At 32.6% G+C, this 12,207-nt stretch overlaps 1 pseudogene; it reads left to right on the top strand.

Moving 5' to 3' along the window:
- The first annotated feature begins 626 nt into the window (after positions 1-626).
- On the top strand, positions 627-5,967 carry LOC121366213 (annotated as a pseudogene).
- Positions 5,968-12,207: the final 6,240 nt, after the last annotated feature.

A 12,207-nucleotide genomic window follows, 5' to 3' on the forward strand; every position in this document is an offset into this window, starting at 1 on the left:
AGTCAATTCATATGGAATTAGTGAAATAGTTTTGAGATAATTTACTTAATTTAATTTTGTTGTTGTTTACATACCTACATGATTTTGGTTATTAAGAAGACAGATCTATTGTATGTTCGTTTTTCACCTCATTTAATGACCTATTATATAAAATAATTATTATTGATTCACTATTGGTATCATTACAATGTAGTTTTACCAAGAATAAGTCCTGACATTATTTTTAATGTCAGTTTATTTAAACTCAGTCTCAATATACCATCTATTATCCTTTAGCATTGACATCTCGAATAGTAAGCGATTACTATCGGTGTATTCCACTCGAAATAGAGACACACCCCCTGGTAAAATGAGCTAAAAGATTTTGTCTGGTTCTTGATATCAGAAGAAGACAAAACCACTCCCAGGAGGTTTGTACCAATCAATGCATATATACATAAAGAAGCATATGTTGTTGTGGTCTGTTACTTAATTATATTGTTTAGGTTTTTTTTATATTTCATTGTTATCTCTTCTCATTGTAGTATTGAATATTGGTTCAGAGTTCTTGATAAAAGATGGGATGGTGGTCTTTCATTATATGAGCTAGAATATTTCTACGAGAAGTCCTCGCTCGTTTAGATGAAATGAACATTGAGAGTCTGTCTGTTGAGAACACTGTATGTCAAGTCCTGGACATGATCAACCCCTCAACAAACATGGTAAGTGGAAAGATACTTGTACAGGATAAAGTTACAGTAGTACTATCTTAAGTAAACTCAAAAGCTATTAATACTTTTAACAGTATTAAAGGTGTTATCAATGCTCCTAGGGACATTGACTAGAACGTCAGATATGGGATTTAGTTTTGTGCCAATAGTTAAAAATACTTCTATAATTAATAAGACAAATAATATTGCTATCTGCCTACTTGTTAACTCTACCATATATAGACTGTTTAATAACATACTCCATTACCCAACTCTAAATAACTAAGGTAGCTTATAAATGAATCATTGACTTTAATCATATTATTACAATTGAAAATGCCAACTACAACAAAGTTATTGCTGAACTAGCAATAGATAAAACTGTACTTGTTGACTCTCTTCTTTGTGGTATGTAAACTGCTTGATGACTTAGTATAACTGTGTCATCTTGACATGACATATTCTGACTATGTTGTCATAACTGACTATCTCATTATTAGCTATCATTCTTCCTTGTTATATACAGTGGTGATTACGCTGAGAGATTTAAAGAATTCACAAACTATCGTCAATGTTTTTTAATACATTTATCACAACATGAGAAATACTTGGACTATGAACAGAGAGACCCTGTAGCACTGTTGTTAGGGTAGCAAGAATAGGGAGAGAGAGAGAGAAGAGAGAGAAGAGAGGCTCAATCGATTGCATATATATTATGTAAAGTATAACTCTATGATTGTCAATGTGGATAGGATGTATGATTATAATATTAATTTTATTATCTATAGGATAAACAGACAGTGAACGACCACCAACTGACTGGAAAAATATGCCTAGTGAACAGTATGAAATATTGTTGCTGAAGAACAATATGAAAATGATGAGTAAGTTATACCTTGTATAATAAATCTTGTAAATTAAATAACCTTGCATTAAATTTTTGATTATTTTACTGATGCTGGTGACTCTCTCTCTCTCTCTCCTCATCTAAATGGAAGATGAAGATATTTTGGACAGTGACACAGAACTAGAAGACAGAGCCACATTAGGACATGTTTAATTTCAAATTATGTAGATATAATTCTAAAACATCTTGTTGTTACATTATTATTGTAAATACACACCAAACACAAGGTATTTCTCATTCAGAAGAAGACTTCATTTTTTACACAACTGGTTGTTGTTAAATTTCCCCTCCCACTCCAAATTACATTGTATTATTATTACACAACATATTATGTTATAAATGTTGTTGTATATTCTATAAAAATATTTTTATACTTGATTGGTTTAAAACTGACTGTAACATTTTTTTTAGATTGTTGTAATTCTTGTTTGTTTCTGTCTTAACGTCTCAATCAACTTATAATCACTCTCTCCGTGATGTTATATGATTGGTTGTTTTGTAATTTTGTAATGAAGTTATTTAATGAAATGAAAGAGTTATTGTTATTTAGAAGAATTAAACTTCAATCTATAAATAACTAAGACACTCAAGCCTTAACAAAATAATCTTTATTATAATATAAATAAATCACACTGTAGAGTTTATATCCAAAATATTAAAATTGATATCTTTTCACAGATCCTAGTGTCCAGATGGTTTGATCCTTCACAGTTTTTCTTTGACAGGGTATAAATGGAAAAGTGGCCTTCCCTAAAGGAAAAGGATTCGTTACTTAGTGCTATCAATGAGTGTTTGATTCACTAACATTAGTGATCCAGGTTGAGAACAGAAAACATTGCCCAATTTGGGCTTCACCAATGCATCATGAGTGTGTCCATGAATATTGATAATAACCTTGGTTTGCTAAATTATAAACAATATTTGGCATAACTAATGTGATGACGAAATGAATAAATGGATAGATGAAATGAATAAATGGATAGATGAAATAAATAAATGGATAGATGAAATGAATAAATGGATAGATGAAATAAATAAATGGATAGATGAAATGAATAAATGGATAGATGAAATAAATAAATGGATCGATGGATGGAAAAATAAATAGATTGATTAAAATGAGAATATAATGATCTCACTATTTCTGGTTTATTAGCCATTGTAAAGAGAGGGGTACCAGATTCAATGAAATCATTCTGATCAGTAAAGAGCTACTATAGTAGTGGCTGAAAAGAGGACAATAAAACATATATTCACTTCTTTCTATTGTATTCTACCTCTCTCTCTTACATGAGTTGGTAGGCCCATTGTGTGTCATCAAGATGAGTTGGTCAGTAGGAGATAAAGGTAACATTTCAGAGCTTATAATAGGATCTAATAACTTGGCAAGATCAGCAGATATCTCTTGTTCATCTCTATAAGGGAAACCTAGGGAGATAAATAGGACTTGGGAAGTCTCCCTTGTTTTGTTGTTTGTCTATCAATCTGTTGTCCATCCCTCCATCCAATCCACATCTCTTTCAATTCATCCATCCATTTATAACATACTGTCCCACTCTTGTTCTCCTCCTTTTCGTCTATATGATGGTACACTACCACCTAAACCGGCTACAAACAATCCAGGAGCAATGGGAACACATCGAAGGTGTACATTACAAGGAGGAGATGTTTCTGACATCCAATTCAAATGACTTCGGAGCATCATGCTAAACAACATGATAGAGATATTAAAAAAACATTCAATACTAAATATTTCATACATTTCCAGGTATATAGTATACATTATGATTTTATCTTGCAAACTGCTTCAACTATTTCTGTAAATCGTCATAATAAGAAGCTTTGAATTTTTCGGCAGTTTCAGAAAGTATCAAAAACCATACTCCATGGGCATATCATCCAATATCACCTGACACAAGTATCAGGTCTAACCTGTTATGGTAAATGAATGTACATGATTTATGTGAAATTAATGTAAGGGGGAGACAAACTTTTCGTTGTGGTCAGTTAACCATTTTTGTAGTTTTTCAATCATCTCAAATGATGTATGAATGTCAGATATGTGTACTAAAAAACAGATATAATTATGATATAAATTACTCTAATTAAATGGAATCCAATAATTAGATTATCTATTACACTTCAGTGAAATTTGGTTGAGTTTTTGGGATGGAGTTTAGTCTAAAAAGTCAACTTTAGTTTTTTTTCACTAATTGCTTTATTAATTAACTTAATCTAAGGCTATTTGTTATTGCCTTCAGTAGTTTGGAGAGAGCCAACGTAGAACACTCCTTCAATAGGATTTAGCTTGAGACTAGATACACACACTCAATTCTTTAATGAAATTATATAAAGTTAAATTTTGTTCCCAATCCTAAATTATAAGGCTGTTATATAAAATGAAGGTTATAGTAGTAATATTGAAGTAAATGTACATCTGGTATAAATTTCTTAAGTGTTAATACGATAATACATGATCAGTGATAATTTAAAAAGTTGCTTTGAATTGAATTTATATGACCTAATTTTTATATGTTCAATAGTTAATACCACTTACAAATATTAAGTACACTCATTATGAATCCTTCTCCAATGTACGAGCTCCACCCTTAGCCACACCCCTTATCATTGTGTATGGCTCATGTTAATTTGCAAAAATCTGTTATCTTCCCTTCCCATTTTAGATATCTAGTTTAGAAGTATGTCGGTAGTAGATAGCAGGTATAAAAGAGACACTCTTTATCCCTACACTCCACCTGTTTGGGCTTCCAAACTATTACGTCCTCCATCTCATAGGTTACTTGTAAGTGAGGCAATATTTCTATGCACATGTTACTTATTCCTTTTCAGTTAGCTCAGTTACCTACTCCCATTCATCAGTGGTCTCCACAAGGTATACCAGAAGGATTTGAGCTGTATATTAAAAGAGATGACCAGACTGGAGCTGCACTCAGTGGCAACAAGGTTTTATAACACTCATACACACAACTCAACCAGAACATTGAGAACTAGCTACACTGAAAATACATTACATAGTTACTTATTAGCACATTGAACCTACTCTTTTACTTTAGATTCGCGGATGTTAAACTTGAATTCCTTATGGCTGATGCTCTTTATAACAAATGTGACACAGTTGTCACAATGGGTGGGAATACAATTAACCATGCTCGTGCCACAGCTGTAATAGGAAAAACAACTAGGGCTCCAACCACACCTTCTCTTACGATCTGAAAAAACACAGTAAAATAAGAAGAACTAATTCGTCTCTCTTTATCACTTATTTTTCTCTTTTTGACTTCACAGGATATATCTAGTGTTGGTTGTAATGGTAATCTTCTCTTAAATCGATTAATGGGTGCAGATATTATCATCTGTCCTTATCGTAATAAAGAGGACAAGATAATTGATGATAAGCGTGTTAAAGGCATGGATACATTGATGGATGAGTACGCTGAAGTATTGAGGTAAGAAAGACTAGCACTAGAAAAGAAAGGATCAATTACTATTACTGTTGATCTCTGGTTTTTAGATCCAAAGGTCATAATCCTTATTTAATACCTCTTGGTGGCTCAAATGTATTGGGTTTATGGGGTTATATTGAAGCTTTTCGTGAATTTATGGAACAGGTAGAATATTCATAACAAATTTATTTCTAATTGTATTGGATCTTAGGATATTTTGGACCAATTTGATGATATAGTTATGGCTATTGGAAGTGGAGGAACTACTGCTGGTATTGCTCTTGCAAACTATCTGACTGGCTCAAAACTCAAGTAATTAAATCATTTATAATGTATTAATACTACAATGTTTTCTATAGAGTACATGGTGTTTGTGTGTGTGATAATGCAGACTATTTTTATGAATTTATCGATGATCACTTGAAAGAGTTTGGAGTGTCTGAGCTGGTGTGAAGGCTAGAGGAAATTGTTGATCTCATTGATGGTTATAAAGGAAAGGGCTATGCTCTATCAACCGAGGAAGAATTAAGTAAGAATGTTAGAACAATCTCTATTTCTCTTTCTCTCATAAAGAGCAACTTATCCAAATTTCTACTAAAACTGGAGTAATACTTGATAGAGTCTATACTTTTAAAGCAGTGAAAGGAATGTTGGAAGAACTGAAAAAAAATCCATCAAGATTTCAAAGGAAGGAAGATCTTGTTTCTACACACTGGTATGAGACCATTGACCACATTATCCCTATTTCCAACCAGATTAGTGATTATTAAGTTAAGTGTCTTTCCATTATCTTACAGGTGGTATACACAGTATCTTTGATGGTGAATTGGAATCTATTGTAGATCTTGTTGAAGAGAGCAATAAAATTTACGATTATCTTAGTCCATCTAATCCAACCAAAAACTGAAGAATAAGCAATTATATTATTAACGCAGTTATTTATTTGTGATCAATTATAATTGATATGTGTACTAAAAAGAGATAAAATTAAAATATAAATTAGTTTAATTAAGTGGAATCTAATAATTTGACTATTACAGATATACACATATCCATATTAAGTTCTTGGATGGACTAATAAAATCATCTCCTAGTTTTTTTTTATAACTATTTGGTTTATTAATTGGCTTAATCTGAGGCATAAAATCATCTCCTTAGTTTTTTCACTAATTGTTTTATTAATTGGCTTATCTGAGGCTATTTGTCAAGGCAGATTTGTCTTCAGTAGTGTGAATACAGTGAGGAAGACACTCCTTCAAGAGGATTTAGCTTGAGACTACAGATACACAACACACTCAATTCTTTGATGAAATTATATAAGTTAAATCTTCTCCATAACCTAAAACTATAAGGCTGTTGTATAAAATATTGAAGTAAATTAATGGACATCTATTAAAATCAAGGTGTAAATTTCTTAAGTCTTTCATAATAATACATGATCAGTGATGATTTAAAAGTTGTTTGAATTTAACACATGATCTCAGTTTATTATGTTATATATAATACTCACAAATATTACCTTCTCAAACTACGAGCTCCACCCTTAGCCACACCTCTTATCACTGTGTATGGCTCATCTTAATTTGCAAAAATCTGTTATCCTTCCTTCCCATTTTAGATATTTAGTTAGAAGTATGTTAGTAGTAGATGGCAGGTATAAAAGAGACACTCTTTATCCCAACATTCCACTGTTTGGGGTTCCAAACTATTACATCCTCCATCTCATAAGTTACTTGTAAATGAGCAAATGTTTCCATGCACATGTTACTTATAATATTCCTGTTCAGTTAGCTCAGTTACCTACTCCCATTCATCAATGGTCTCCATAAGGTCTACCAGAAGGATTTGAGCTATATATTAAAAGAGATGACCTGACTGGGAACTGCACTCAGTTGTAACAAGGTTTTATAACACTCATACACCTCATACACACAACTCAACCAGACATTGAGAACTAGCTACACTGAAAATACATTACAATAGTTACTTATTAGCACATTGAACCTACTCTTTACTTTAGATTCGTAAACTTGAATTCCTTATGGCTGATGCTCTTTATAACAAATGTGACATTGTTATCACAATGGGTGGTATACAATCTAACCATGCTCATGCCACAGCTGTAATAGGAAAACAACTAGGACACCAACCACACTTTATTTTACAATCTAACAACACAGTAACATAAAGACTGATAGATAATTAAGTTTACTGGATATGTACACCTGCTTTGTTTCCTCAGAAAGTGAGCCTGTCTCATATAGGCTAGACCTAGTTAGGGTACTGAATGAATAGTGTTGGTGATCATAAGTTGTATACACCTCCAGACTGGGCTACAGGACTAGGCAAAATACCAAAGTCAAGAATAAAGGTATAGTCTAACTGTGTTTGGTTTAACTTTGCAGATATATATGTTTAAACATAACTTACTATGTTGTACCTGTTACAATTTATGCGATTTTTATGATAATATTCACAAATGATTGACATTTCATAAATATTCCTTTTTTACAACCCTCTATATAAATTCATGTATACAAAAAAAAAATATTTCTGTCTCTTAACAACAGAGAAATATCTTCCAAACCTCTTTCTTATAGTTAGCTCAACTACCTACTCCCATCCATCCATGGTCTTTACCTGGACTACCAGAAGAGTTTGAGCTGTATATTAAAAGAGATGACCTCACTGGAGCTGCACTCAGTGGTAATAAGGTTATTATAAAGTTAATAAACAGGAACAGCACAGTTATCTACACTGTATTCCAGTAGGTACGTAAACTAGAATTCATATTTGCTGAAGCTATAGATCAAGGCCGTGATACTATCATTACTGGTGGACTGATACAATCTAATAATGCACGAGCTACTGCTGTAGTTGCCAAGGAACTTGGACTGGACTGTCATTTATTGTTATATGGATCAGTAAGTATATTGTAATGTTCAATGCATGTATAAGTTGTACACCAAGGTAAATGTTCATATTAGATCTATCAGACTGAACACCAGTACCAATGGCACAGTGTTACTCATAAAAATGATATCATTCCATAGACCACTACAGATAAAGAGAAAATGAAGCCTACTGGAAATCTTTTGTTGAGTAGAATGGCAGGGTCAACATTAGGTATTGGGGTCAGACTTTTTCAGCAGATCCCTTTACCCGGGTCTCAACAGATTGTTCGGATATCACAGCAAAGTTAATGTAAGCTTAGCTTCATTATAAAGGTACATTAGACACTATTATCACAATTGCAGAACTCAAGGTAAAACATCCTACTCCATGGAACTAGGCGGAGCTAATGCTGCTGGGTTTTTGGGGCTACATTGAATTTTTCAAAGAAATAATAGAACAGGTTTAATTTTTCTCTTTTAAGTATCCTCTCATAAACATTTTTAGGGGGCACTAGAAAATTTTGATGATATTGTTACTACTATTGGCACAGGAGGAACAGCTTGTAGTCTAGCTATAGCCAATTATCTCACTGGATCTAAATTGAGGTAGAATTATTTTAACCCTTTTCTTTAATTACCACTAATAACAATTTTATATAAGAAAACAATTATGTAGGGTTCATGGCATGCTGGTTTCTTTTAAGGTCCAAGTCAATGTGATCTGTGAACATATGGATTCTGAGATATCTGATGTAGGATTAAAAGGAGAAGATGGTCAACCATTAAAAAGTGTTAACTTAATGAACATTGTTGATATGCAAGGAAAGTATCATGAAGAAGATTTAGGTGAAAATCATTCATATTTTTTTGTTAATGTTTATCTTGTTTCTGTAGGTTTCCTAACTACAGTCTCTACTCAAACTGGTATTATATTAGATACCACATATACATTGAAAGCTGTTATTGGTATGTTACATGAGATGAAGACAAATCCAGACAGTTTTAAAGGTCGTAGAATCTCTTCATCCATACTGGTAAGTCATCAAAATTAAACCTGAGATAATTATTATTATCATAATTTAGCAGTAAATACAGGTTCTATATTTAGTGTTACAATATCATTTATAGTATATCACTGTGTTCACACTTAGGTGGTCTGTTTGGTCTTGCTACTGGCAAGTTAGATGAGATACTCATATCAACTCCTGAGACTAATAAAATACATTCAATATTTGATTTTATTCCTGATCAATAGAATGTGTAATGGCTGCTGGAGAACTAAATCAATTGTCACTCATCATTCATTTATGATAAAAATTATTAAGGTAAAAATATCTGAAATTTTTTTTCAGCTTTTTTGATGGAATCATGTAAAGATACTTGTTCTAATAATTGATCATGCTTTTAAAAAATTTATTAAACCCTAGTACTTTGCAGAAATGTAGTTTGATTCCTTAATATCTGCAATGTTTGGAGACGTCAAATAATAATATTAAAGAACCTAGAGAGCTGAAACTTTTGAAAATTAAAGTTGAAGTCAATTACTACAATTTTACGGATGGATTTATTTCTATAATAATATTTGACATTTTTACAAAGCTATAAACCTTCCCTACTTTAATCACTATTATTATTACATGTTATACAAATCGTACAAAGAAATGCATCCGTAAAAGTACTAAAAATGATCATTTTCGTTCTTGAACTTGTCAGCAGGTTGTTACATTATCCATAAAATCAAAAATCACAACAAAAGTATCTAACAGTGCAAAAGTCGCCATCTTGATAATGAATAATCGATTTTCATTAATTAAAGCCAATGAATACACTTAGTGTCAGGTTATTGATAAGTGACTTTCGCGGGGTTAAAATAGTTAAATAAAATGTATTAATTATTATTACTATTATTATATTGTTATTATTGTTCGTAGTCTTATGTGCCTTCATCTCAAAGCAGACCATGCTTTAATAACAGTAATAACAACAATAATAAAAATAGTAATAATATATTTAACTATTTTAACCCCGCGAAAGTCACTTATCAATAACCTGACACTAAGTGTATTCATTGGCTTTAATTAATAAAAATCGATTATTCATTATCAAGATGGCGACTTTTGCACTGTTAGATACTGTTGTTGTGATTTTTGATTCTATGGATAATGTAACAACCTGCTGACAAGTTCAAGAACGAAAATGATCAATTTTTAGTACTTTTACGGATGCATTTCTTTGTACGATTTGTATAACATGTAATAATAATAGTGATTAAAGTAGGGAAGGTTTATAGGTTTGTAAAAATGTCAAATATTATTGTAGAAATAAATCCATCCGTATAATTGTAGTAATTGACTTCATCTTTAATTTTCAAAAGTTTCAGCTCTCTAGGTTCTTTAATATTATTATTTGACGTCTCCAAACATTGCAGATATTAAGGAATCAAACTACATTTCTGCAAAGTACTAGGGTTTAAAAAGTTTTTTAAAGCATGATCAATTATTAGAACAAGTATCTTTACATGATTCCATCAAAAAAAAGCTGAAAAAAATTTTCAGATATTTTTACCTTAAAACAGTATATGTAGTTATAAAACCAACTTGTGAGAACTACAAGTTAGGAAACAATAAAGAGAAAGACAAATTTTAACCTGATAAGTCTGGTGTCCTTGGTGCTTTTAGGGGGTGCCTTGGGCCAGTGTTAGTGCAGTGGTACTTGACTGTATTCATTCTTCAAAATTTATAGGAGCTACTAAAGCAGTTTTCTCTAAGCAGAAACTCTTAATAAACACACATCTTCTAGTTGGAGTATTATATCAAAGCATCTTCATTTCTACACTTCAGGGCCAAACCAAGTTGTCAAATGTCCCCTCCGGACAGGGCTATCAGAGAAAGAATAAAAGGACAGAAGTTATAAATGAATATTGTAACAAAGCTATACTTCTTGTAGTTAGCTCAACTACCTACTCCCATTCATCCATGGTGTTACTAGGACCACCAGGAGAGTTTGAGCTGTATATTAAAAGAGATGACCAGACTGGAGCTGCACTCATTGGTAATAAGGTTAAAAACAGGGACAGCACAGTTATCTACACTGCATTCCAGTAGGTACATAAACTAAAATTCATTTGCTGAAGCTATAGATCAAGGCTTAGATACTATCATTACTAGTGGACTGATACAATCTAATAATGCACAAGCTACTGCTGTAGTTGGCATTATCTTATTGGTGGTATACACAGTATCTTTGTTAAAGAGAGCAATATAATATAATTTACAACTTAGTCCATTTAATCCAGCAAACTGAGGAGTAACTGAATTTTATTCTCATCTGTTTAATCATTTTTTAGAAATGTTACTATGTATGTAAATAAACAAGAAAGAGAAAAAGGACACCTTATTGGTGAATTTTTTTCCTCAAAAATTGGGGTGTGGTTAGTTTGCATTCTTCTGAAGAGTGAAGACTAAATAATTTTTCTCCCTTTGTCCAGTATTATCTACTGTACTGTAAGTAATCTTACTATCATGATTTAATATATGACTCTCAGTTACTCTAGTCTAGATCTGATATGAGTTCTACCTGCTGTCTAAAATGTAATCAACCTTATTGTGACCCTCGTTTGCTCTCTTGTTGTCACTCCTTCTGTACTCAATGTATCCAGTCTCTCATCACTGAAGACACTGGGACTAACTTCCTCACTTGTCCCTCTTGTCAACAGACCACATCTGTACCCAGTGGAGGAGCCACCTCTCTTCCTTGTAACCTTCACCTTGTCAACAAGCAAAGTGACATTCTTAATAAGATCACATCTAACTCTCCTCCTCCATGTGACTCATGTGGTAAGGATCTTGCCATAGCATACTGTACTGAGTGTACAGATCTCCTCTGTAAACAATGTTGGGATGCTCATCAAATGGTACGTTTAACTCGTACACATTCTTCCTTTACTCTGGAAGAAGCTCGTAGCATGTCTCAAGATAGCCTATCCAAAATGATCCCATCCTCCTCTTGTACCTGCCAAGATCATACTGATCAACAACTTGACTTTACTGCCAACAATGTGCCATTCCTATTTGTGTTAAATGTATTATCATCAACCACAAGGACCATCCTGTTACTGAGGTCAGTAAACAAGCAGACGAGAATAAACAGGCAGTATTTCAGTGCCTAGAAGGTTTCCGGGTAGCTCAACAACAGCTTAACAAGGTTCTGATATCAGGAGAAGAGGTAAAGGGGATGATCAAAGCTTATAAGGA

This window comes from Gigantopelta aegis, unplaced genomic scaffold (assembly GCF_016097555.1).
Source record: "Gigantopelta aegis isolate Gae_Host unplaced genomic scaffold, Gae_host_genome ctg5015_pilon_pilon, whole genome shotgun sequence".
NCBI classification, from domain to species: Eukaryota; Metazoa; Mollusca; class Gastropoda; order Neomphalida; family Peltospiridae; genus Gigantopelta; species Gigantopelta aegis.